The sequence below is a fragment of the Anser anser genome (assembly GCF_964211835.1).
Source record: "Anser anser genome assembly, chromosome: 3".
Taxonomy (NCBI): Eukaryota; Metazoa; Chordata; class Aves; order Anseriformes; family Anatidae; genus Anser; species Anser anser.
Window position 1 is genome coordinate 76,422,553 of NC_139722.1, and position 27,461 is coordinate 76,450,013.

The 27,461-nt window shown below is 44.4% G+C and overlaps 1 long non-coding RNA gene across 1 annotated transcript in view; it reads left to right on the plus strand.

The window, feature by feature from the left end:
• The window catches only part of LOC310896741, a 33,412-nt gene extending 6,928 nt beyond the window's left edge, over nt 1-26,484 (plus strand). Inside the window, exons 2-3 of the long non-coding RNA XR_014581792.1 lie at nt 11,728-11,808; nt 26,469-26,484. This is a non-coding gene — a long non-coding RNA (uncharacterized lncRNA). The remainder of the gene's footprint in view (nt 1-11,727; nt 11,809-26,468) is intronic.
• Nucleotides 26,485-27,461: the final 977 nt, after the last annotated feature.

Genomic DNA, 27,461 nt, shown 5'->3' on the forward strand with positions numbered 1-27,461 from the left:
AAATCCCTCACATAAAATAGCTGGCAAGAGCATCCTGTTATCTCTCTCTTTTGACTGGGTTAGCTGGTACAGGCTACTCTGCTCATGCACTCTGCGCACTGGATACAGCTATGTGAAGATTTCAATTTAGTTTTTCAATTGCTTTTTCTGCTAGGTTTAATCTAATTGCTGTCAGGATGCATAGCTGATTCTTCGAGTGGTAATGGAAAGACCTAGGAAATGCTTTTGAGTTTTTAAATCTCCTTAGGACAGCTCCTTCCCCTTCCAGAAAAATTTGCCAAGCTTCTAAAACTTATAAAAATAATTGGTCAGTGTGGGAGATAACCTAGACTGTAATACTAATGTGCTAAAATTCAATCACTGTGCACACTATGGCATCACTTCAATAGATACAGCTTAGCAAGCATTAGATTTACAGCCACGTTTTTTTGCCAGCTTGGTCTGCAGAGTTAAATTCTTCAGCAGTCCTCAGGACTTTCTTGGATTATTCTCTACCAGATAGATATTAACTGCCTGCCTTTCCAATCCTAAGAGCCTCCCACATGCAGTCCTTTACTCTGGCTATCTGTCTTTGCCTCCTTTGGCATTTGGATCTTAGCTCCTGTTTTCATTTTCCCTGAAAGTTTTGGCTTGATCAATGTTTGAAAGACAGAGAAAAAAAAAGTCAGGAAAATGTCCTAGAAAATCTATTGGTGGACTTTCAGATGACTTAACCTAATAGTTAGTCTAGGCCCAAGAGTTGCAGAACCAGGAGTCATTTTTGAGGACTGACAGCTCCTGATTAACATCTCTCATGAATGCTGCTTCTCAAAAGATAAGGAATAATAGGGTTGGCTGCTACTTAGCATGTATAATACTTTGGTGTCTTCAAACTGGTGGTCCAAATACTTTGTCTGCTAACTCTGTTTCAGTCTCTGTTCCTTGTTTTGGCAGGACTAATGATATAGTATGGGGCAAGGCATGGAATAGATCAGACTAAGATTACTGTTATCATACCCAGTTTGTTTCTCTTTCCTGGGTCGGTATGGCAAGTCTATCTATTTTGATACAAAGAGCAATTATGCTGATACTGGGAGCTCCTAGTTGGACTACCTCAGCACCTCCCCGGGCACCAGCTATAACCATTTCAGGTGATTAGAGAGTGTAATGGTTATAATTAAGCACACTACTCTTAGTAGTTAATTTCTATACCTGGCAGAGCTTTGGACTGTGCCATTTTAGGAGTTAGAGCATGTTCCGTACCTCTGGCAGGAGTTAGCAATAAATCTCCAAGAAAACCTCCTGGTCCCATAGAACATAAAAATCTCAGACTGGTCACGGGCAGTTGACATGCACAAAGGCACGACGCCGATGCTATGACCACAAATTGAGACCTAACATGATGAAATCAGGGAAGTGCAACTTGAAAGGGAAGATAACAGTTTCCAATATGTAAGCATGAAAGGGTGCCTTAAAGAGTGATTAATGTGGCATCCCATTAGCTTTAAGTACGGCAGAACATCTGGCATATTTCCCCCCTTGACTGCAAATTTCTGAGAGCTGGTGTTATGTCATCTTACAGTATTAATTTATCCCCATCTCTATAAATCATCTCAGCAATTGTTGTTCATATGAAAGTAATTATATAAATGCACTTGATTAAATTAGCTTTCATCTAGCACAGGTTTTTTATATGGGCATTTCCCTTCCAAAAATAACTCAGAGGAACTGATGTGTTAGGTTTGTGCCACATGACTGAGATTAGAGTCCTTTGGCACTGCTAAGCCAGTGCATTTCAGCACACCTAGAGCCCAAATGCTATGCCTGAGGGGGTCCATGGGGCTCCACTCACACAGGAACCTGGGCAAAACTTTGTCCATAGAGCTGACAAATCTACTGAATTTTTAACAGAATTCTGGAAGCTGGCATTAGTCATTGAAGTTTTGCTGGGTTTTATTACCCTTGGAGGTTTCATCTTAAAGGTCTATCAGAGAATGATAAAGACCAGACTGCATGGCACTGTGACCTTGGGTTCTCTCTTCTGTTGCCACGTCTTGGGTGCTTTAACACTGAGCAGATTGGATACGAGAATAAGAGGATAAACTCAGAGTGATTAGGGATTTGTCCCGTGACTTCAGCACTGTTTGTGCCTCTTGAATGCTTTAAAAGCCCTCATGAATTATGGACATAATCGTGCATGCCAACACACACGTTTGAAATGTTAATTTTTTTGATGTCTCACAGTTGATGAAACAAAACAAAATAACCCGCAACCTCGAGGAAGGTAACAACGTGAATGAGGTTCTTAATGACTTTCCCCAGCTCCTGTCCCTTCAAATGTTGAGCAGACCTTTACCTGATGGCAGCCACCATGGGGCAAGGGGTGGCTCCCAGTCCTCACTACCTTCTTCTGGCCATGCTCAGCATTTAGCCCTGGGTATTGCACTACTGTTTTTCACTGTGGAGCATTACAGAATAAGCTTCTAGAAAATGGCCATCATTTAACATGTGGCCCTCTCTCCCCACACACATATTGAAGAGCAAAAGAAGGAAATGCCTTTTATACAAAACTGTTCACATATTACTCCTAACCACCCACTCTCCTTTCTTCAGCACCAGCTGTTTTGATGTGGCATGCTGACCCTACCTCACTTGGGTGCCAGACAAATCTCAGTGTGCGAGAGTTTAGATTCAAGCAGTTTGCCCGAGGGAGTATGAGGTGTGAGTTGGAGAGGCAATAAACATATCAAACCTAGGATATATTATCACCAGTCCCTCACTCCTGCACATGCTAAAACAAGAGTAGCAGGAGGCAGGAGAGTGGGGAAGGCAGAAGGGAAACACCCATCCCATGGAGCCACTTTCTGGCCTTGGCACTGTGGTGCAACCAGAAAGCTGGGAGATCCACCACAGATAGTGGTAGCCCATCTGGGGACTCTGTCCTGTGCCCTGCCTGGTCTTATTCTGTGTCTAAGCTCCTCATCCATAAAGTGAGGAAAATGGTACTGAGTCATTTCCCAGCTGTGGTGTTAGTATATATGCATCTTGATGCATAAGGGTATATGCATCTCAAACCTGTCTGGAGCTCTGGGTACTAGTTAACTATATTCATTAATATTAACTATATTCACTAAAGTGCACCCAGGCAGAATGACTCATTGTTCCTTTCTTTTCTTTTTCACTCAGCTGGAGTCAATGGAAATACCCTTGTTTATGTTTGCCGTGTGTCATAACACTTCAGATAACAATGCAACCTTTGGAATCCCTCAAATCCAAGTAGGCTTTGTAATTATTATTTTTTTGTGGTTGGTTGGTTGGTTAGTTTTTTGTTTGTTTTTCATTGAACAAGTTCTTGGCTTCAGAGGCGGAAGTATCCTCCCATTCTTGAGAGGGGTTTTCCTATTCTGTAAGTCATTTTATACAAATCAAGATCAACTATCAACAGCTTAAATAAGCCCTGTTGAATTAGAGGAGATAAACGTTGATAATGAATTACATGCTTGGCTCCCCAGTCAACTTTTTAATCCCTGGGTCCTACAGAGCACATAACCCATACCCAACGAAAATACAGCACCATCATCCCAAAAAATCACCAGAAATCCTGCTAATAGGATACCAGATTAATAGCAGGGAGCAAACATCATAAGAGGTTTGGCTTGGATAAGCATGCACAAGTTTGGCTATGTATCTGAAATGTATCCAAATGACTGTAGCCTAAAAACCTTGTAAGAATTGGCTTTGTAAGGTGGCTTGTCCTAACTTTTTGGTTTAGTTTGTCAAAAAGAGAAAAATGGGAAGTACTTCCATATTGGGAAAAGGCCCTATGAGGAGATAAGGTAGAATGTCTTGAGATGACCTCCAATTTGCCCCACACCCATTTATTTTTTGAAAATTACTTCTTCAGAAGAGATAGTGTGCTATAATAGCCTGTTAAGGGAAGGATTTTCACTTACTCCTAATTGTGTTTATTGTATTCAAGCACCTTCTATTAAAATACATTTTTAAGGCTACAAAGTCAACCACTCATATTAGGAAATGCCCTAATTAATATAATCTACACAGCTTCTATTCATCCCTTTCAAAGGTGACATTTTGTGGCAGTCCACCACTCCCTGATCTCATACAGCCCTGTGCACTCTCCCTGCCTTGGTGCTTGCAGAGGATGGATGGTGCCCACGTTGGAAGAAGCTGTGCCACACATTGCTGTCTTGGTGTTGCTCGGTGTGCAGTCCCCTGTCTTATTTACCACGCACAATTCTTTTCTTCATGAGCCTTCCTGGGGGTTACAGCTGGAAAAGAAGTTGCTTCACAGGCATCTCGAAACACTCTGTGACAGTAACTCTTAAAAGTGAGAAGCAATTTTACACATGAGGATGTGAGGCAAAAAGAGATTAGGGTGAAAGCTTGTTTCCCATGGACTACAATTGCAGCTTCAAGTGTTCAGCATTTCTGCCAGTCAGACTGAAGGGTTTTTAGGCAGAAATCAGAAAATGGAGAGTAAACAATCCCTAACCCTGTCAGAGCAGGCTTTTATGGACGTGAGAGAGGGTGTCTATTCCACTTTTCTCCGTGAAAAATGCAGATTTGGAACAGGAACATTCTTCAGCAAATTTGCATTGTTTTTGCTGTGCTGTTGATTTTGAATGTGAAAATCACCGTGTTGCTATTTTTTATTTCGAGCTGAAATATTGTTTTAAATTTATTTAGAAACATAAAGTAAATGTAATCTTAAATGAAAAGATTTCATTATTCATTATGCCTGTTGGTGACCGTGAGTGCAAAGCCTGTTTTAAGGGACTAGCTCAGCAACAAGCTGAGGTCCCAGACCTGGGAGGGCTGGCATTTCTTCACAGTAGCCCTCAGCTGCCTTTAGCTTGTATTTCTCCCAGTCCCTTACCTCACTTGGAATGTCTTTTCCAGCTTTCTCAGCCTATGAGGCTATTCAGGTGGTATCTATCTGGGGCAATGAACATGCTGCTTGCTCAGCCAGGATCCTGCTCATCCAGACCAGGATGGATGAATCCCCCTGAAACTCTTCGTGGTCCCCTGCTGGCCCTTATCCTACATGTTGGTTCCCTGAAACCCAAAGCAGATGAAGAGCAGGAGCAGGGGCAGAGCAGCATCTTACCAACATCCTGCACAGGCCATGGCTGAAGCGTGCCCCAGAAGCACACACAGAAACCCTCAGCTTCTGTGGCCCCTGATATAACCAGGGACAAATTACCTGATCCTCCAGGCCAAAAAAAAAAAAGCATGATTTTAGCATAGGTGTAAGGAGCAGTTCCTGTTCCCCACTCCTTTGACAATGTGCTGATTACAGCATTTGCCTAAGCTGAGATTGCACTTGCACAAAACTGGCCTTTTAAGCTTCACAAACAGTTTAGGAGCATTGGGCAGAGCTTTACTACTCTCTACAGCAGAGGGCATTTTTGTTTTTGAGACTGCCTCAGTACCAGTATTTCATGCATTGAACGGTGAGACTAGGAAGTAAACATGGGAGAGAAAGGGAAAGTTGCCAGGATGAGGCATTTTCATAAGACGTTGGAGGCTGAAGGTTTATACGTCTCGGAGCACCCTGTCCTTTGTTCCCAGACAAGCAAACTTCCAGGAGAAGGCTGGTTACACTCCCTTTGGCAAACCTCCCTTCTCCTCTCCTTCCCAGTCCCTCTGCAGGGGCCCCAGCTCTGTTACAATAGGTGAAGCATGTTGGCACTTACAGCAGGACGTTAATATGTGAAAACAAAACACAAAAAAAAAGGCAGACTTTGTTCGCAGGAATCAGTGCTGTTGGCAACGTGCACGCTCATTCAAGGCAGCTGCAAAACAAACCCCATTCCTGGTAGCTGTTGTTACTATGAGGATCTAAAAGCTCCTCAACCACCACAGACGGGAGCTGTTACTGGAAGACTTGTGCTAAAAAAACAACACAAGCTCACTCTACCAGCATTCGCAAAACTGCCTGCACAGCCTATTCCTAAATATAGTGCGGTCTTTTTCAGGATAAGCTCTGATTCACGATGTGAGCATAAAGCACTATGGATAATAATCAGAATAAACCGAATCCTTTTGCTTGAAAGATGTTATGTGTGTTCTTGCTTCACGCAGAAGAGTTTTCTGAGTCGGGAAGCCCTGCAGCTCAGCGAAGGTGTGGTGAGTCCCAGCAGCCGGCCGCGCTGTCACAGCAGAGCTGCGAGGAAAGCAAGGCACATCCCCCCCCCGGTGTCACTGTGTTTGCTGTGTCGGCTGACTGGTGGCACTCCTGGGATGAACTTGCCCCAGGAAATTTAAACAGACTCCGTGCGTGAGCCGGTATAGGAATGGATGCGATGGGGCCCAAACGCTGAACCCATTGCTGTCCTGAAAGCCATGCCAGCACAACACAACATTGTCCTTCTCTGCAATTTCCAAGTACTGTACCTTAAAGAGAAGAACCAGCAATATAAAGTATGTTTGTTTTCATACACAAGTAACTGAATATTGTCTTTCCTTGACGTGTATAAAGAGGATATAATGCACAGCAATACAGCATGGTATTATGCCAGATAATTCACACTCAGGAAATGCTGTAGCTGTTTTCTCTTTCCTATACGATTTTGCATTGGGTTATTTCACTGCAAGCAGCCGAACAGATCTGCAAGCTGAGCAGGACGGGTTGGGGGAAGCAGAAAAATGAGCGCTCATTAATAATGCCAGTAATGCCTCCATTAATGTCTGCCGCTGCCAATCTCCAAATGGGTGCAGCATCACACATCTGACGGGCCGAGCGATGGCCAGTGCCATGCCACGGGAGCCGTCCTCAGCAAAGCAGTGAGGCACACGGCCTCCGTCTGAGGGGAATTAATGGCAAATTGACAGCAGCCAGGCAATATTGAAGCAGCAGCCGGAACAGCTGTTGCCGATGTTCTCCTGTTTGAATCCTTTCTGTCATCCTGCCTAAGCCACACATAGGCTGCCAACTAATCCTGCACATGCAGAAAAACTGGCTGCTTTTTTTTTTTTTTTTTCCCGCTGGCTTTTTTTTGTGGCGGGCTCTTTGTCTTGAGCCATTGCCTCGTGTTTTTGAGGTTTGCTTTGATTAAGCTGGCAGTTGGATTTAATATCATCCTCCCCCGCCCCCGGTATCCTCTCTTTGGTCTCTTCATTTCAGGGATGGCAAAAGCTGTACACAATCCTTTGCCACAACAGAATTCAATGTTGCCCCCCCTCCCCCTCCCCCATTTCATGCGTCTGAAGCAGCACTGAAGTGGGAAGGGGAGAGAAGGTTTGGTCGAGCCATGCCAAACCTTTCTGCTCCTCACCCTGTGGCAGGACACACTGCCTTGGGGCAGGATACAGGTGCCTGATCCTAGCAGTGGAGCTTCACTTAACAATTCAGGGAAAAAGAAAAAAAAATATTTCATCAGGAGCAGATTAAAAAGTTTAATGAGTTACATGGGGACAATGTTTTATCAGGAGAAAAGAGGCAAGGGGCAATTCCAGCCATCCACCCACACGTTCCTTCATGCTTTCTCTGCCCAGGGAATTGTCTGGCTGTGCAGAAATCACTTTCACGAGGTCTATGTGCTCACTGGGCTGAAAAGAATTGCCCTCCTCACCACTTTCCTCAAAAGAGCAGGACTAGTGCTTTTCTCTCGCTCTCAGGATGGGTAAATCCAGAATTACTCCACAGAAGGTAATTGAGCTCTATGGATATAGGGAAATAAGCTCTGGTAGTTCAACACTGATAATCACATCATCCTAGAAATTAATTCAGGAGCAAGGCTGACAACAGAGATCTAATCACTAAAGTGCAATGGATATGATGATGTACAACAGATACGAAAACGTCAGTAGCATAATGTACAATAGCCATTTTGATAGCAGGAGACGGATTCTTGCATCCCACTGAAACCCCACCTGATATATAGAAGGCTTTATGACAACATTTAGTAGAAGCTGTATAGAGAGCTGAAAGTGGATTTTGGTTCCCTATAATGCAATATTCTGATTTTGGAGGTTAGCCTAACTATCTAGGCCTCCAAGTGTTTATGAAGCAACATAATTTCATACAGCATCTCTTGGAGTGAAGCTAATAATGTGAAAACTTTTCTATTATATTTTTGTTTATTGTTTGAGCTACGTTGCTCGTAGAGGGCCCACATCTGGGACAGGGCTCTGCCTTAGGCTGTACCAAAATGTGTGATGAATGAGCATCTTTGCACTCATAATCTTTATATCCAAAATGAGACTGTATTTTCAATTTATAGTTCACGACAGTGTATTGATATATTACTTTCCATCTCAAAGACTCTGTAAGCACTTCTCATTACATGGCGTAGTCACACTGCAGGGTAGAAGAGTGTAAGTGCTGAATATTTACAATACAATACAGTACAGCAGTGAAGAGATTTTAGCTCAAGACAGATGAGTAAATGTTTTACTTAGGGCGAGTGCTAAGGAAGGATGAGTGTCCACACAACCCAAACAAAAGCAGAGTGTTTAATGTCTTGCTTGAAAGATTCATGGGTAAAGCACCATAGAGTTTCTGACTTCATCCTACAAACATGGAAATTATCCTGCTTGGGTTTGAACATTAGCTGCTGCAGTCATGCATCTGGTTGGCCAGCACAGCCAAGGAGCATCCCATTCATCCATTTCCCCTGCCTCTGCCTGACTACATTACTTCTCTGCTAGCATTGCTGAAGTTAAGCAACTCTCAGCATTGCCAGTCCAAATCCCTGCTCAGTGGTTTACGTAACCGTGCTTGCAAAAATGGCTTAAAATGCTTTGTAAGCTGAACCTTTCAAGGTCTATTACGTAGCTCTCTGGTACTGTTCTATATTACAGAAAAACAGCTCTCCTTGCCACAGAAGCTGTCAGGTTTTTGCTGTTCTTATTCCCTATGTCTTGAAAACTGGAATGAATAAACCCTAAACAGACATTGTAGGTGCCACACACAACTGGTAAGCACAAAGAGCACTGCTGACACTAATGGCACTTTATTCTCAGTTGAGAAGGAAGCACAGATGCTGAGCAGAAATGCATTTGAGCTGCATGGATTGGTTTTTTAGCAGTAATGTTGCCCATTGAATCTGCAGTATTGGTTACAACGGTCTTTAGCAGAAGATGAGTTTGGCTTTATTGGTCTATTTCTCCCATTATGGAGCAAAAAAAAAAAAAAATCTGTGTTCAGTGTTCCTTGGCATATTTCTCAGTGGCAAATTGGTAGAGTTTAGGCTCACATCTCCCATGGAGCTGGTGTGAGGCACTCCACTTCAGGCCATAAGCACCTGATGTGTATGATAAATTTGAAGATATGTGGCAATGTGCATGATGACTTGTGTAAACCTGCTCCCTTCCATCTCCTGCCCATCTTCTCTGCTGATCACAGCATTTTCCCTAGCAGAAATGCTAATAATGTTACTTCATCCAGGTACATGTAAAATGTAAATAAAAGGTCTGTGAATTAGCAATTCCAAAGGACATGTATGATGAGCAGCCATCACTGACTTGACATTTACCATGCCTGCATATGGATTAAAAGTCAGTGAAATTTCTATGGGGTCAGCAGAGGGAAGTTAGGATGCTTTAAAAACATTGCTTCCCTTCTCCTTCTTCTGCCGCCATAAGCACGTGTATGTGGGTTAGATTCCTCTGAGCTTCCCTTAAAGAATCAGAACATTTAATATCAGCACACGAATTCCATGGGGACGAGCACATATTACATTCTGGGGCAGCAACTGACCCTTGAGCAGGAAAACCCCGTGGAGTTCAGAAAGCCTCTCTGTTTGGTTGACTTACAGCCCTAGAATGGAAGGAGACTGAATTACAATAATTGTACAGCCTATGAGGAGCAATGCTTTCTCAAATATCCATAACATCTTGCTCTGTGTTCATTTGTCTTTCTTCTCCAGACATGCAATCAAGGTGCACTGCAAGGCAAAAATAAAACAGAGCATGTCAGCTGCTCAAGCTGCTTTTTAATGTAACGACTGAATTTATTGCCTCTAATAATCTCCTTATTAACCATCAACACTGTATTGTATTCTCAATGATGTGGCAAAGGACAGCTGGTTTTCAAAGAGTTTGAAGAGTTAAAGGTGTGAGTAGAAAAAACAAGGTGAAAAGACCTGAAAGACCAGTAGTTGTACTTAGTTTAAACATAGTTTTCTTGCTTGTCTGCCTTCCCTTGACACGTTGGGCGTATTCTGTTGTAGCTGAGGTGTGCTTTTGAGTGACCTGGAGTAGCTCTGGTGGTCTTCTGAAAGAGTAAAGCATCAGAAGAGGGTGGAAGTTAAGGGCTATATGTGCAGAGCTACTAAAGCAGCAGAGTCATAAATCCCTGTCATCTTGCATAAGGATCACAACTATGGAGAAGGAGGTCCAGTGGCATGGCTGGGAGGAGGAACAGGAGGAGAAGGGTGTGCTAAAGCTTGACAGTGCAAGACAGATAACCACACTTCTCTTCATCCCCAGCCTTTTTTCTCTTCTGTCTCTTACTGAGGTACCTTCTTTTCGTTTTCTTCATATGCTGCTGCACCAAACTTAAGATACAATTCATGATCCCTGCCTATTTGCCTTGTGGATCAGCTCTTTGTTCTTGCTTATGCAAGTGCATGACCCCAGTACCGCATTTTCATCACTGAGACTTTGAAAAAGTGATGGTCATGGATATGCCATCCCTGGAAGTGTTCAAGGCCAGGTTGGATGGGGCTTTGAGAAACCTGACCCAGTGGAAGGAGTCCCTGCCCATGGCAGGGGGCTGGAACTGGATGGTCTTTAATGTCCCTTCCCACCCAAATCATTCTGTGATTCTGTGATTCAGTGATCACATCATTAGGGCTTCAGCTGGAATCAGCTCTGTCTTCCAACATGAGACCAGGTCATACACCCAGTGCGCCTGGGTGAGAAATGGTTTACATCTCCCACAACAAATCTTAAAATCTGCCTATCTCTCCTTTTGTGTATCAGTTCAAAATTCATCATTTCTAACAAGAAACAGGCTCCTGCCTTAATATTCCCAAGGCTGAGCCATTCTTCTGGGTTTGTGGAACTCCAGTATTCATAGCCTCTCTTTGTTTGACATAAATTGTGCAGATTACAGCCAAAACTTGTGTTTGGGTCTATACTAAACCAGGTGCTATGCTACTGACTATGCTGGCTGAGGATGCCCTGACATATTTTTGTGATAAAAATGTCAGAAACTGTGAATTTCTGCAACAGTAAGCACTGGGGTCAGTGAGCTTACCAAAAAGTATAACATATAAAAAAACATGTTATCAAAAATGTCCCTACAAATAAAAAGAATCACATTCTATGAAGTACTTGCATATTAAAAAAAATAAAATAAAAATTAAATACCACTATTGCAGGTGCTATTTTTTTTTTCTAAAAACTTAATTTGAGCAGATAAGCTTGGCTTTACTCTTACAGTGCATAGTTCAAGTACGATGTCCTATTGGACCAGCAGCCATGGGAGTACGAAGATTCCATTTTCTTTATTAGATGTGGGACAAAAAAGGCCAAAATAATATCCACTCTAGATGTGGCCATTGCTTTCCATGCAAAAGATAGGTGCACACATTCTTCTAACCCAGCCTGCCCAGTATATACTGCCATTGAGTCCTGACCTCAGCTCATGTGCCTGCATCCCCTGCTCTTTGAAACAACCTTGAGCTAAGCCTTTCCTCCTTTGAAGGAGTAATTAGCTCCCAACAGGGAGGAAGTCCATCCTGCAATACACTGTTGTTTTTTTGTTATTTTTTTTAGCAGGTACAGCTGTTTTTAATCTGATTGAAATACTGTGAAAGGCCCTTCACTCAAGCCATCAGAGAACTTCCTCACCAGGAGGTAAGTAAGGCAGCAAGTGCTCAACTACATGCTTCATAAAAAAAAACAAAACAAAACAAAAAAAAACTTTAAATCCTTTTGCTTGACTCTGCTTAATTGTTTTAGAGTCCTTTGCAATTGCTGCTGTTGCTATGTAATTTACGGTTAATGTTGACCCAGCAGCTTCCAAGTTAGCCTCTTTGTCCAACACCCAGGACACTCAGCAGTCTGCTCAGTTCCAGGGACGCTCCCACTGCACGAGCAGCCCATTATGGTTTTCAGTCAAATCAGGTCTGTCAAGGAGGGTTTGGAATCTATTTTGCTATTTTTAGTTTAGACAACAGGCTTGCATTCAGTCCATAGAGAGCGTGAGCAAAAATCACTACCTCTCGAGGGCTTCTCAGTGGACTCTGAGGTTGCAGGATCTTGCTCTGCTGACAATAAATAGGTACCCTCGTTTTTAAAACTGCTGCTGTAATTTCCACCCTTTGTTGATAAAATCAGCAGAAAGGCCAATGCTGAGATGATGTGGAGGCCAAACTGACTTCAGCAGGTCATGTTGGATGGATGCTGGTAAAGTGCCAGGGTCCTTCTCGTGCACTTTTGATGCTAGAGCTGTATCCTGGGTAAATGGAAAATAGCTGACTTAACTCCCATGAGGCTTGAAATCACGTCAGTTATTTCTTTGAGATGTCAAATGTGCAGCACAGAGGCGGAGGCACCGTGTTCCTCCTGCCTTTCTCTTTGCTGGACCTAAATGCTCTGGTCCCTATCTTGTGCACATATTCCTAGTATAGATCAACTTCCTTTTTATGCTTTCAATTGCATGTAAGACAAAGTCCCAGAAACCCCAAACACCAAAAATATCTTGCTGTTTCCCCCATCCCTCAAAAGTCCTAGGTCCTTTTCTGCTAACAAAGTGAAAAAATATTTGCATTTCACATTGATATATCTCAGATTATTAGGGGTAAGGGCTGTGCCTCATTGTGTAGCTGCATTGTGACTAGCTCTACTGACAACAAAGCGAATAATACAGATAGCAGCAATGAGAAGGAGCTATGCTTTGACTGCCAAACCTGGTACAAACCTGCAGTGAGTGAGTGCTGGGCAGGCCTGCAAGGAGAGGTGGCTCGTGGTCAGATCTGCAGTTCTCTCCCTGTCTGGGGAGGACCCTCTGCAAAGAGACCAGTCAGGAAGGAAAGAAGTGGAACAGAAAGCAGGAATCCCTACTGTCTGCTGGGCAGGTATAGCACTTTGATCTGCCCATGCTTCTTTTTCAATTCACTTTTAATTAAGTTTTAATAGGTGTTGGCAAATGTAAGAAAAAAAAAGATCCACATGCTTGTCAATCCATATGTTTGTCAAGCATCATGGAGATTTTTCTAGTCTTGTTCCTTCAGCTGCAAAGGAAAAAATCATGCCTTACACTGCACAAGCAACGCATGTGGCTTTCAAGATGGGTGTCAAAATGGTTTCCACTTGGTGTTCAGGCTCACGATGGGGTTCTGGCAGTTCAATAAGTTTCCATATGCAGCCCTATTTTTTTGCTCTTTGCCTGCTCCACATGGGAGTAAGAGCAATTCAGCTTGAATGTCTCTCTGCAATTACAATAGCTCCGTCAGTGCTGTAACTTGGTAAGCTGCTGTACTTTGTCTTCGTGTCTCAGCCTTCAAGAGTGGTAAAACTGCCTGAAATACTTATATGGCCCCCTTTGAAGCGTTTATGGCTTGATTGTATTTTGCCTTGCAAAAATAGCCAAGTATTACAGGGGGCTCCAAGGTGGAGTTTTATGCAGGTAGGTGGGAGAGGCAAAATTCTGCTTCAATGTATCATCAGACACAGAAGCCAAGAATGTGTATTCAGTGATAAATAAGCCCTGCACACAATCAAGCTGGATTTTGTGTGTCTCATGTAGTCAGGACCCATGTAAAAGATTTTAAATCCAATGAATTATCGGACAAGATTAAACAGTTGTTATTGGTCTGTTTCCACAAGGGAGGTTTTGAGAGGCATAGGTAACAGGCTTTCTCACTGTGTAAAGCAAAAAGTGATCTATAAAGTATTATGTCCTGTTATGATCCAGTTGATGCTCCGGCCTGTACAGATTGGTAATGCTATCACTGAAATTACAGACTCTGACACTGATCAGCGCTTAGCTCACGCTGAGACATCCAACTCACTGATTAGACCACTCCACGCTACGCTTTGTTAATTAGCTTTCATTTCTCCTCCTCTACATTGCAAGCAGAAAGCTGAGGAATTACAGGAGCAAGGAGGGTGCACAGTTTTATGACCTATTATCATTAGTTGTGTTACACTTCCTGAAATTATCTTTCCTTCCTTTATGCATGAAAACCATTCAGCAAACAGAACTACAAACTGAAGCATTTAAGGGTTATACCTGATTCATTTGGGCTCCAGCTTTTATTTTTAAGGGCTTTTACAAAACCTGAAGTAGCTGGTAACAACTTTACGGGCAGTCTCAGTGCCACGATGGTAAAAGCACTGTTAACTGGGCTTTGTGACACCAGGAGGATAATTCCTTAAAGCCTCCACATGCCACATTTCCACACGTAAATCCTGCGTGCACCTAACTGTGGTACCTTGTGACTGGTGCTCCAGATGGCAGAGGGCAGTGGGGTCTGAATAAATACAGGGCCTGTGCTGTCATTTATGAAGGATAACTGTGGGGAGGAGGAGGTCAAGAGGCTTTCCCACAAGCAAACATACCAGGTACGTGCCCAGTGCCTCCAGGCTCACAGCCCATGGAGGCCAGGCTTTTATCTACCCTGTCTTCCCCTCCGGAGGACACGATGCTCCTGGATGTGCTCCCAAGCAATGGCTGCAACCCTCAGTGGAGCGGAGCTAGTGAGGGCACCGATATTTTTTCCATTTCCAATTTTCCATTATTTTGCCATGGATAACAGCTTTCATGTAAACAAAAATCAAACCATACAAAAGTAATGGGAAATCTGAGTGAGAAAGGGAAGGGGCTTCTGCTCTAGACATTGGAAACTGCACAACACAACTCTTTTTGCAGGATGGGGATGCCAGAGAAATGCTCTGTGACCTGGGGACTAAATTAAATGTCACTGGGCTTCCACATCCAGTGAGGCAAGCCAGTGAAAGCTGAGTGTTTGCTGAAAACATCTCTTCATGTAATTGAATGCATTTTCTCCAAACTCTTTTCATGGCAAATCGGCATTGGCATATATTCCAGCAAGCACATTAATAAATAAAAAAAAAGCTTACCAGATTGTGTCTGTATATATAAATTTACCTTGTCTGATAGGATTAGGTGAGTGAAGAGTAAATCTTCTAAAAACGAAGTGCTGAAATAGATTATTTTTAAAATGGCTCCTTTTATATGCTCATTCTTAAAAATGACTCCTTCTACACTCTCCCTGCCTTAGAAAATGTGAGGGGACAAGTCTGTGGCATAAACTGCTTTGCTCTGTTCATTTTATTGGCATTAGCTAGCATGACTTACAGCATGGATCCAAGTCCATGTATTCATAATATAACACTTAAACATTTTAATTTGAAATTATACTATAATCAAATTCAAGTCTTCAGAATGCTTTGCAGTGAAATATGAATGTGTTGCATGAGTTGAATTCCTGTAGCTATAAAATCAGGCATCAGAAATACCAGCACAAAAAACAAAAAAAAAAAAACAAAAAAAAAAAACAGAAGCGTTTAAAAAAATGTACCGTATTGTGGAAACCAGTTTCTAATTCTGGGTAGATGCCAATCTGGAGTTGTCAGCCTGCCTGTAAGCGCTGAATTTGCAGAGAGGTTTTTAGATGACATTGTTTTAACCCATACATACTGAAATATTGTTCTGATGCTGATAACGTGAGGGGAATGACTTAGGCATGGACCCAGCTCAGTCTTGCCTTGGACTGCACTTAATTTAGGCCTGTCTTTGGGTACTCCTCACAACCTAATGCAGAGGAAATATAAAACCTGGAGGAGATAACGTGCCTGCGGCCCAGATCAGCGCCGAGCAGCAGCGGTGGCAGTGGAGGGAGGGTGAAGCCTGGCCAGGCTTCCAGGCTGAAGGGGATTCCCACCTCCCTCCTTGCTGCTAGGGGGAGGAAATGCTGGTGACATTTTGTGTTTGTAGAAAACTGTTTTCAAACAAGTAGGAAAGTGGTCTGGCCTCTTTTCCAGACCTGCTTGAAAGTGGTCCTGGAGTGAGGCTAGGTGAGCCAGGAGAGCCTCGTTACCTCGCAGAGAGTGCCAAGAAAGCAAATTCCTGTCAAGGAATCAGGTGAGAAACACAGCTAACAGAAAAATAATTTCCAAGTAGCTGTGAAAATGAAGCAAAGAAGGAAAAGCAAATGGAAGTGCATGTACAGCTCAGATACTGCAGAGAGCATCTGCCTGCCTGCACTGAGACACGGTGTTGTGCCCCAACACATGGCATTGTGTGTTCCTTAATTAGAAGTGTGTTTTTATTAACCCCACCCCAGAAGAGAATGTGTGGGTTTAAATTACAAGATGGCAATAGGTTCATGAACTCAGGCAGGTCTTATGAAGAGGCCACGGGGTTAACAAAACTCCACGGGACTCAACCATCCCTTGTACAAACACTGGCTAATTGACAGTGGCATGTTTCTCCCACTTCTTATCCCACTTGCAGAACAAGACCGTCGGGACTTGGAGCAAGATGCCTTCCTCTGACAGCCCAGCTGCTCTGGGCATACCTTGCCACATCCACTGACTAATGTCAGGGGCTGGCTGGCCATGGAGATGTGGTATTATAGGGAAAGACATTGAGCAGAAACAAAGATCATGAAAATCTCTCTTTTGTGGGACTGTTAGGGTATGTTTTTGGTGGGCAAAAGGCACCTTAGCCCACCATCAACAAGGGTGGTGCAGTTTTGCAAAGGGATGGGGTGGGGATGCTCTTCTGGCATCACCTGAACCTGAAGCATCCCCTAAAACTTCTTCCTCTCCACAGACTATGTCCACCAGCCCCCCCAGAGCTGCCCTGCTCTCAGCACGCTCCCTGGTTTGTTTCTACATGCTTGCTATCAGGGAAAAAGGGCAGGAGCTAAAGCCCTCATGCTCATTTAGAAACACTTGGGCATTTGGTTTCCAAGATAACACCAGACCTCATTAAGCCCACACTCGGAGCAAATGTTTTCTTTCAGCCCACTTGTCAGTTTTAGGATGACAGAAGTGCATCTTTCATGTTTCTGGTTAATCCCAATGAGATAACAACGCGCTGGAGCAGGAGTGGCAAGGGATTTGCAACCATACACCAGCAAACTCGCTGCTCTTTGAAGAGTGAGCTGTTTTGCTGCAGTGTTTAAAAATGAGAAACACATCCCCACAAGCAGCAGCAGCCCCTGACTCCATTACGCTCCCGAGTCAGCCGGCTTTCTCATTTCCAGATGTGGCAAGGATCACTTGGTCGCACAGCCAGTGTTTGCAAACCCTGGTCCCTTGTTGCCCTCCGAGCTGCTCCCGTGAAGCTGGAAAGCACAGCCTTGTGCCTTGGTTAAGCATTTAACAAACTTTCTCTTCCTGATGGCTGGTCGTATCCAGCTGCCCTTTCTCAAGCAATGCACTCACTAATTTCACTCAGGACTGCCTCTATGGGAAATACAGGATTTGACCCATTATTTACAGGCAAGTTTCCAAGTGTCCTGTAGCTTTTGACAAAGATAGATGCCAGGGGGCCTTTACTGATTCACCAGTAAACAAATTCTTGATCCTTAGCTTGTATTTTCCCGTTTTTGTTTTCTTCCTGCATGCCTAATTGAGGTCTCAAGCACCAAAAAAAAAATACTTCTAAATGAGTTTTCCTTGCCTCTAAAAGATCTGTAGGGTGTTATATGCTTCATTTAGGGAACATGTAGCCATGCTAGTATTTTTCCATATTCTTCTTCTATTTGTATTTCATTTAGGAAACACACAGCCAAGCTATATCTATTTATTGCTATTATTTCAGTCCCTCTGGTTTAATAAGATAGCAGAGCACCTGCTTAGCATTAGGCAGGGCAGTACTTTATTCAAAATCAACTGGTCTCATGAGCTTAAGGGCCCTGCTAATCAGTGCACCAACAGCCACTTCCAGCCCCAAATCTTGCTGTCCTGGTCTTTTCAGAAATCTTTGCAGTCAGTACTGAGCTTTTGTTTTCTCCAAGAGCCAAACGCAGGGAACACCAGTGGCAGTCACACAGAAAATGCAACCTCCCCTTCTGGGACCTGAGGCTTTCACTAACACAGGCTGAAATCACAATATTTCTGCAGACCTTCGGCTTGCAAACTTTTGAATAACAGAATATAATCCAGGATTTCTTTATGTTGCTCTTAATGCCTCTTGTATTTCCCCCAGTCATTAGGAGTTCTTTATTTTTCCCCAGATAAATTAAAATGATAAAACAGCAATTGTGATTTGCGTGCCCAAATGCATGGTCCAGAAAATATAGAAGGAAAACAGTGTCTGGAAAGCTAGCAAGCAATCTGTGTCTATAGTACCATAAACAGGAAAAAAAAAAAAAAAGAGAGAAAGAGAGCGAAATAAAGGCATAGATAAAATGAAGGCACTTTGACAAAATCATTTTGAGAAAAAGCAGTTGAAGAGGCTTTGTAGAATAGTCTTCCATAGCCACATCAGATCTCTAAGGTCTGGGTTGGAATATGAATAGAAATCTCTGCACTATTAAAGTGAAAACTATTAGCCATGCACAGCATCATTACAGAAATGTTATCTTTCCAGCTACAGACTGCAGAACAAATCATTTGAAGACTGGTTATTCCTCATAATTATTATGAGTGATAGCCAAAAACTTTCATCACCAAAAATGTAATCAGGAGAAAAAGATGACATTTTATATGTAGTTTCAATAACTGGTGAAGGTATTAGAGAAGAACTTCTCTTAGAAAATAACTGTGGAGCAACTAGTCACGACATACTCATTAAATGGAAGCAAAATGAAAAATGTTAAATTTTTTTTTCAGTGTAAATTCTGAGAAATGTGTGGGAATGAGTTAGCACAGGTGGGCTGGACAGCTCAGGGACTTAAATGTTCAAGTTTGTTGTTTCCTTAAACCAGGACTTCAAAACTCAAAACCATTAAAAATTTGCAGCTTCAGCAAAGGGAAAAAAACCTACTAGGAAAGAAGTCTGAACTAATGACTTCTGAGAAGAGAGTGTTAGGAATTGGACATGATAGTGCAAGGAACAGAAAAACAGATGTAAGCAGTTCCTTTCCCACTTTGCTGTACTCCTACAGAAGTGAACTGCTCTGTTCTAACATTCTCAAGGAAGACATTCACTCAGAATTAATTGGTACAAAACAGACTAAGTACTGATGAAATTTGCAGGTCACCCAAAACTAAGGGCACTGCAAGTATATTGGAGGATCCAGACATCACACAGAGAGAAGTAGATGTCTTTCAGTGTAAGATTAACATGAAGGAGTGAAATTCACTTACAAAAAGTACTGGAGATAATAGCAAGGATTTTCATGCTGACACAGTTTCATCAGTTGGGAATGACAACATGAAAAACTGGTGTAATGAAGATGCAAAAAAGCCAAATTTCATCTTAGGTGCCTTCAGGTAAGGTATTTCCAATAGAGTTAGGAAAATATGAGTGCAACTCTGTAAGATGTCAAAAGAGCCTTATTTGGGATATCTGCAGTATTCTGGAAAACAGGCTTGAGGGCCCACCGGTCCAAGCCGAAGCATGTGGAGAAAAGGGTTATTGGGATGAGTGGGGAGATGAAAGCCCCATAACACAAAAAGAGAACTAGAAGAACTTTGCTTATTTGCTTTGCTGAATTAAGCCTGAGAGTGATATGATTGCTTTCCGTAAGCAAGTAAACAGAAGGGAAAAGAGCTGGGAGCTGAACAATACTGGCACAAGAACAAATGTGTATAAATTATCCATGAATAAATTGAGGAGGAAAATCAGAAGATTTCTATTCATCAGAAGAGTGATGTTCTGCATCTGTCTTCTGGTAGGAATAATTAGGACAATGAATCTCAGCAGCTTTTGAATGTTGTGAATAGGATTATATTACTGGTGGTCCTATCAGCAGAATAAACTTAGTAGCCAAAAAGCCCCTCTCTGCTTGGGTGTTCTAACTTCTTATTACATAGCAGAGGTGCTCTTGGGGTATTTTTAATGCTTTATTATAGATAAGGTACCAAATATGAAGGAGCACTAAGGTGAAAATTAAACGCAAGCCTGTTTACCTGTGTTGAGTATTATTCCTCTGCAAATAAAACTACCAACTCACTCAGATGCATTTATTTCTTATTCTGTTTTGTTTGCAGTGAGCACTCTTTGCCATAGACACAGGGGAAGAGCAGGCAGACAGCCCTGCTCCACCGCAGCCGCGTTTTGGTGGGAGGCAGGTGGTATAAATCAGGTCACTCGCTCTGCAGTCACAGACCACAAGCCGAGCTAGCATGACTTCAGACCTCGCACCGACAAGGCCCCTAAAGATAAGCCATTAAATGCTCCTTACTGGCAGGCACTGCCCTTGTATGCAGCTTCTGCTGCTGCCCAGCCATTTGTGTCTATGACCACAGGGTGGTTTGGCTCCAGCAGGGTGCTTTCTGCAGACTCTCCCAGTGGTTGAGTGTCCCCATGAGCTGTGGCCCCCTGGGTGCCTCAGCACCTCCGTGAATAAGCCAGCCTGAGGGAGGAGGAACATGCAGAAGGCTCCAGGAGAGGTGGGCTCATCCTTGGCAGTGGTGGGAGAAGTACCTCTCTGTCGGGGAGAGCTGTGCTGAGGAAATGAGCATTTCTCCCAGGTAGAAATCAGAATAGATGACTGATGCTTTTCTTCACCAGCAATTATTTTCTTTTTACTCTTTTAATGAAACAAACCCGAAATATTTGTTGTTCAGTAGTCACTGAATTGAAGAGAAAAAAACAGCTTGAGCCAAATTATGGGCTTCATTTAAGAAACCTTTTGGTATTTTCTGCAATGAAGGAACTGGGAAATCAAAACACTGCCTTTCCAAGGGACATCCCACATGAAAGACTAAGTGGAGCAGTAAGGAAGGATTAGGCAGAAAGAGTATCTAAACCTAGTTCTCCCAGTCTGTAGTCTTGGGCACAAATCTTCCGTGTCCCACCTGAGCACTCTGAGCTCTGGGCATAGGCACAGGACTGTGTTTCTCATTTTTAACCAATTATAGTCTGCAAATCTGTTCAATATGAATTAGAAAAAGAAAAGCTTGAGAGCTTGAGTGATATGGTGGCCTGATGGCTTCAGCAGTGGGAACAGCTGAACTCTAGTCCTTGCTCCAATTAAGTGCTTAACCATATAAACAAAATATTTTTACCAGGTGTTGAAAAGGCCTTTTTTTTGGATTCCCATATAGCCCAGCTGTGAGGGCACTTTCCTGAAACACAGGGATTGGGAAGCCCACTTTCAGTTTCTGCCTACCTCCTGCCAGAAAATGGGTTTGAACCATGGTCTCCTCTCTTTGCTGGGTCTGCTGTCACCCATGCTACCAGAGGAAAGCCACTCTTTCCTTGGCAGCTTGATAAATACACCCTTGAACCTAGCCTCAAAATTGAGCAATTCCTTCCAGAAGTGCCAAAGTAAGCCAGTTTGCATCTCAGTCTCTTCATTATATTGATCCAAATGATTAAATGCAAATTGAATTCATGACTATTTTCAACCTTTCCTCTTGCTGCTTTGAGGGATTATGTTTTGGTCAAAGAATGCATTTACCATCAGCATTTGCCTGGCTCTAGCTCAGGGTTGTTCGAACAAGGAGTCTGGTGCCAGGCGTGCCTGCCCTTGCTGTGAGCTTGGACACCCTTTCTCCGCTGCTCTGTCTCACATGGGCTGCATTTGCTTGCCCAGAGCCTGTTGTTCGTTATCTGGCTGTGGATCTGGAGCTTTTTCTTTCCATCTCAAAAGCATGTTATGCAAAGACAGCACTGTGCTGTCAAATTAAAAGGGGAGAATAGCATTATTTAAGGGCAAACGTCGCTAACTTTTGTCATAGCGCTCTATAAATACAACACAACAGTATACGGTGTCTGCTCGGATCAAATGTTTGCGATGAAAGGATGTCTGTGAATCTATTTAAAGGGGATTAAGATTTTAGCTGGCTAGATTCTGGGTCATTGGTTTAACATCTACGTTATTCAGTACTGTAGTATCTGTCTGCTAGACAGATTGCTTTAACATCTATCCTCCGGCATACTGTGCTAATTATGCTCTCCCTCCTCTGAGGCGTTTTCATATCTACGCACGAGAAGTGCCGTCCAAGTGGCCACGATGATGATGGCGCTTTGTTAGCTGTCTGGCTCTCCCCTCCTGTGCCCCCCGGTCCCCTGACAGACACGCAAGCGTCCGTGTGCTCCGCTCCTCGTTGAAGTCCTTGCGGGCACGTCCTCTAATGAGCTGCGCTCTCTCTTGCCACGCCAACCTGTCAGGGGACACGGTCACAGCCAGCAGCAGTGGCACTACAGGCTGTTATTAAACCAGGATGAGCACAGATAGACCCAGAGCTGGTCTGACAATTTTATTTTTGTTTTAAGGGCCAGCGGGAAAATTAAGGGGGAAAGGATGGCGTAGAAAAAGAGGATAATTTTGTGTCAGGACATTGAAATCAACTGGGTATTTTTTGCATGTTGATGTTATTTATCTCCTTGCTTTCTGCTCAGTTGTGGGCTGATTTATAGGAGAAAAATATAAAATAAAAAGGCAGGAAGTTCAGTACAGAGAGAATTAGACTGAAACCATTCAGCTGATGGAGACTGCCCTCCTCTTGAGCTGTGGGGGCAAATCTGCATTTGCCAGGTGCAAACTGGGTTTCCTGCACAGGCCACCCCCACCCACACACACTCATGAGGGCCTCATTTCCCACCAAATTTACTGCTCTCTGAAAGCATCCCAGCCCTTCCCTTGCCAGCCCTTTCACTTGTCCCAGCCCTGCAGTGTGCAGACTGGAGGCGCACAAGCCTCCAGCCCGCACCCAGTGCCCAGCAGCACTGTGTGCCACTGCAGTGTCCCCTGGTTGCTCCTGCCCCCGGTGAGGCTTGTCCGGTGGAAAGGCGTAGCCTTGTTGTCCTCAAAACACAGCAGCAGCGGACCTGTGATAACAGGAGCATGATAAATAGACACTAATGTGTCCTGCTAGACAGAATAATGAGATTACATATGAGCTGCCATATCATATCAATTAAACCCTCAGCCCTTTTCGTTCAGCAAATCCATCCTGCCACAGCAGTCGGTGCTTTGGGGAGAAGGGGCAGAGGGCGCAGCACTACCTAAACACACATCCTGTCCAAAATAGCCCCGGTGCTCCTGCTGCTGCTCGCCCAGGCAGCGGGCAAGGCTCCCAGGAGCACCACGGCTCTGAGCACCGCCAGCTGTGGGGTCCTCGTCCCAAAAGGAGCGTAGCGGGATGGGATGGTGCCAACCAGCTGCCTTGCAGGCTGCAGAGATGCTGGAGCCATATGTGCCAGCAGACTAGGAAGCACGGTCACGTCCTTCTGCCCAGGTCCCCTGGCTCCAGCTGACGGCAGTGTTCATCCCACTTGGATGACAGCCTGCAGCATCATGAGCAATCTCTCTGTGACAACTTAAGTGCACGCAGCACGGGCTTGCCAGGCCCAGTGTCCTCTGTGATGCAGCTCTTTCCCATGGCAGACACAGCGCCTGCCTTGGGCAAACCTGGCACATGAAGAGCCAGGAGGTAGAGCAAAGCGCTCAGCAGAAAACATCCCAATCTTTCACCTCATTACCCCGCTGTGTGGGACTGTCATATACTCAGGGGTTTGTACCTCTAATGGTGCATCTGTGGGCTTAATTAGATGTATTTTGGCTATTCACTCAAATTGTTGTGTAATGTTCCTCAGACCTCAGACTCTGTTGTCATGAGATAGCCACACACAAACTCGGAGGAATGGTTTAAATATAGCCAACTGAAATTTATTTATTTACTTATTTATTTAATTTGGGCAATATAAAACTTCAGGAGATCAGGAATGATTTTTTTTTTCCATCTGACTTGTTTTGGATGAGCACAGTTGAACTGCACTTACTGTCCCCCAGATACTTACTCTAGGAATAGGGTGGGATGTAAAACATCCCAGTTTTTCTCCAAATGCTTTCAGCGCATCTCTTGCCTAGGAAGGTTTAGCAGATTGTTCTGAAAGCATAAAAACAAAGCAAATCTTGGATCCCTATCCATTTCAGTCCTAAGGCTGGATTTACTAATATCTAAGATATGAGCTCTAGGTGGTGCCTGCTCTTGGTGTCTCTTTCCCATGTGAGTCCACTGGTGACTCCGGGATAATTTGCTGCATGGAACCTCTGCAAAACAAGCCTTCTTGTCCCACCTGCTGTCAGCTTCCCTCCACCTGGAGTGCCTGGGAAGAAAATAATAATGGAAAAAAACAGTGGTTGCCAGTAGAGCCAGTCAAAACCTACACGAAACGTGGTGGGGTGTCTGTGAAATGAGACCACCGTCTGTGTCACACCCAGGTGGTGTGCCATTCCCCCTGCTTTGGCCATGGTGTGGGTGCCAGGACTGGCTTCTCCACTGTCATCATTGGTGCACTGGCCAACAAGGTCCCCTGCCAAGTGAGATGTGGGGCCTGGCTCACACTTAAGGGCAGAAGTGGATGTCCAGCAGTGGGAGGTGGAGGAGCAGAAAGCAAAAGGAAGTGAGGATTGTGCAGAGGATTAAGCAGCCAAGAAAGAGTCTGAGTATAAACTGATTGGAAGCGACCTACAGCAAAGGGCAAGAGAAAAAATATAAAGGGAATCAAGGATAACTCTGAGAGGAAACTGAAGATGAAAAGATCAGGTCTGCTGAACAGAGAAGAGCATTCTGGTCACGCACAGCACCATTCCTCAGGTGGGTTAGCTAGTGCCAGGGACAAAGCTCTCACTCCCCGCTGCAAGGTGTAAGGTGGCAAAGGTTACAGCTACACAGTAAAGATGCATGCATGACATTGGTTTCTAAACCAAGGGTTTTTGCTACCTGAAAGGGCTGTATTACTTTAAAAAAATCAGTATATTCAGTGGTGTTTTTAAAACAGGATTTAAATGCAACCAGATTACAGTAGAAACAGTTACAATGAATTATCATTTTTCTAGAGAGGGATGGTGCAATGGAGGAAAGAAAAAATGCAGTGATTGCTGCCCTGAGGATGGCAATGCCTCACAGTTTTTTCTGTCCCAGTTGGTGGTAAGATACCCCAGTAACATCAGAAGGTAGAAAAGGCTATTTGGGTTAGATTAGAAGTTCATCTGCTTATCCTGCCTCTACCAGCAGCCCAAAGCAGCACTTGGGGAAGCAATACCAGAGTGTGGCCAGCAAACAGCCACCTCCCCCTGACCTGCCTGCTTAGCAAGCAACACTTATATCAGAAGAGTAAATACATGTACTTCTGGTGCAGTTCATGATTTCATTGATCTCTTAATGATGGAGCGCTGAAGTGGTAAGGACCTATGACTGTGCTTCAGGGGAGCCTGCCAGTGGGAATTTGGGAAGCTCCCAGCTGCTCCCACCTGATCTGGGGGTTCTGCCTCTCCAAAGGGCTCCTTGGAGCATCATGTCTGTTGTCCATGTTCTTCTGAGAAGTGGTTTTAGTGTGGAGAAAATATCTTTCCAAGCATATTTCATATGGTCGGAAAAAAGGTGTTTTACACTAGGGATGTGCTGGTGTAGAAAGAGGTGGTATCTTAAAAGTGGCCTATGTCATGCGGAGAGGCAGAGCTGGTGAGCGGTGGTGGTCGTCATCATGTCATCAGATGTGAGCTCCTGGGCTGGTGCGGCATCAAGGACAGGCACTGCACCAAAGGAGCTAGTAATGTTCTTCCCTTCGGCAACCGGAAGGAATCTGTAATATGCAAGTGCTCAGCAAGAGTGGAAATGAAGGGTTGAGTCACAATCTGGGCCCCAGGCATGAGCCCTTCATAGAAGATGCCTTTATGCACCTTGCAACAGCCTCTGATGAACCTTAAAAAGGATTTAGCTCCCCTCAAGCAGTGCAGTTTCAGAACAGACCACCTGCACGGTAACTAACAAAACCGGTTCAAAAACACAGTAGGGATTGGTGAGAGATAACAAATTCATCTGAAAAGCCATGCTGAAAAAAAATTAAAAATGTTTAGGAATGGGAAGAAAAGGTCTTCAGTGTTGCGTATCAAGTTGGAAATGCCTATGACATTTTGGAAATGCCGACAGCTTGGGGAAATGAAGCAAGTTGCCATGATCTCAGAGTCCTGCTTGTCCCAGCAGGGACGGAAGCAAAGGCCCTGCAACATGGCAGGAATTGTTAATACCTGGGCTCTGCAGAGGGACTGGCCTGCAGAGGCATGGGCTGCCTGGGGAGGCTGGGCATGGGGTACAAATCTGAGTGCATTTACAGCTATTTGAAGCGCTTGAGGAGAGCAAAGTGGTTTTAGCTCGAGGCTTTGGTCTGGGGGAAGGACTCCTGGCTCATCTCTGTGAATCAGCTTGCCTCGGGGCTAGCAGGCCGTGCACGTTTTCGCGGGGCCTGCCTGCAGCGCGAGGAGCATGCTGTGAGCCCACACACGGGTGGCAGCAGGCCCAGCCGGCGGGGCGCCCTGCCTCCAAAATGTGGTGCTGCCGGCACGAGGCTTCCAGAAAGCTTTTTGATCTTGATACTCAGCAGGACAAATGATTCAAATCTCCACATTTTTTTACAGGTCCTCTGAGTTCTTCACCACCCAGGCCTATTTGCTCCTGTCTGGAGGTGAGACTTTCTTAATGGCGTTCCCAAAATACCCGTGGTGGGGCTGGAGAGCTGGCTATGAGGACTTCTTCAGAGGACTTTCTGACGTCCTTCCACAGCTTTGCCAGCCCAAGCTGGCTCTGCAGCTCCTGCTATTATTAAAACAAAAAAAAAACGTTTTTCCTTTGCTTCATCTTTCTGACAGATCTGTGCGTTAGACTGGGGGTGCTCCCGTTGTTGCAGGGAGCCAGAGGCAGAGCCGCAGGCCCTGGTGGCACGCAGCTGGCATCCAGAGCCATTGTGTGCACAGGGAAGGGAGCCCGCAGAGCCCCTTGACAGCCCTGCTGTGCTCTGGGGGAGGTTTTCTCCGTGTGGAGTCCGAGATGGGCAGTATTTTGAATGATGCATAATAATGGCACTGCGGCCATCGGGGCGAATTCTTGCCTTGCTGCAAGAAAACGGTTGTGAAATCCTGCTACTAAATTTAGGGGGAAATTTCTATGTCGCCTGAGCTTCTTGGTAAGTGTGTTATAAATGATTGCCCAAGTTGTGAGCAGAATGAGCAGTGACATTACAAAAGCCAAGTGACTGCTGTGTGCTATCTGTCCCTACTTGACCTCCTTCACATCTCTCTGAGAAACACAAAAGGTTGGGGGGTGCATCTGGGCCTTCAATGAAATGCCTCACAAATGAAACTAAGCAGAGCCCCCACTTCTGCCCTGGGCCCCTGTGATACCCTGTCACCCCCTCTCTTTTGGACTACCTCCCAGCTAAAGACATAGCTGTGTCCTGGTTCGCTGTGCAGGCAGGATGCTGCTAGACACCATGCATGGCTGGAGAAGCGTCTCCTTCCTTGAAGATCTTCAAAAGCCCCCTGAACATGATCTCCAGAGGTCCCTTCCAACCTAAGCCCTTCTGTGATCCCGTGAAGTGCCCTGAGCTCCTGCTGCTGGACGCTGAAGAGACC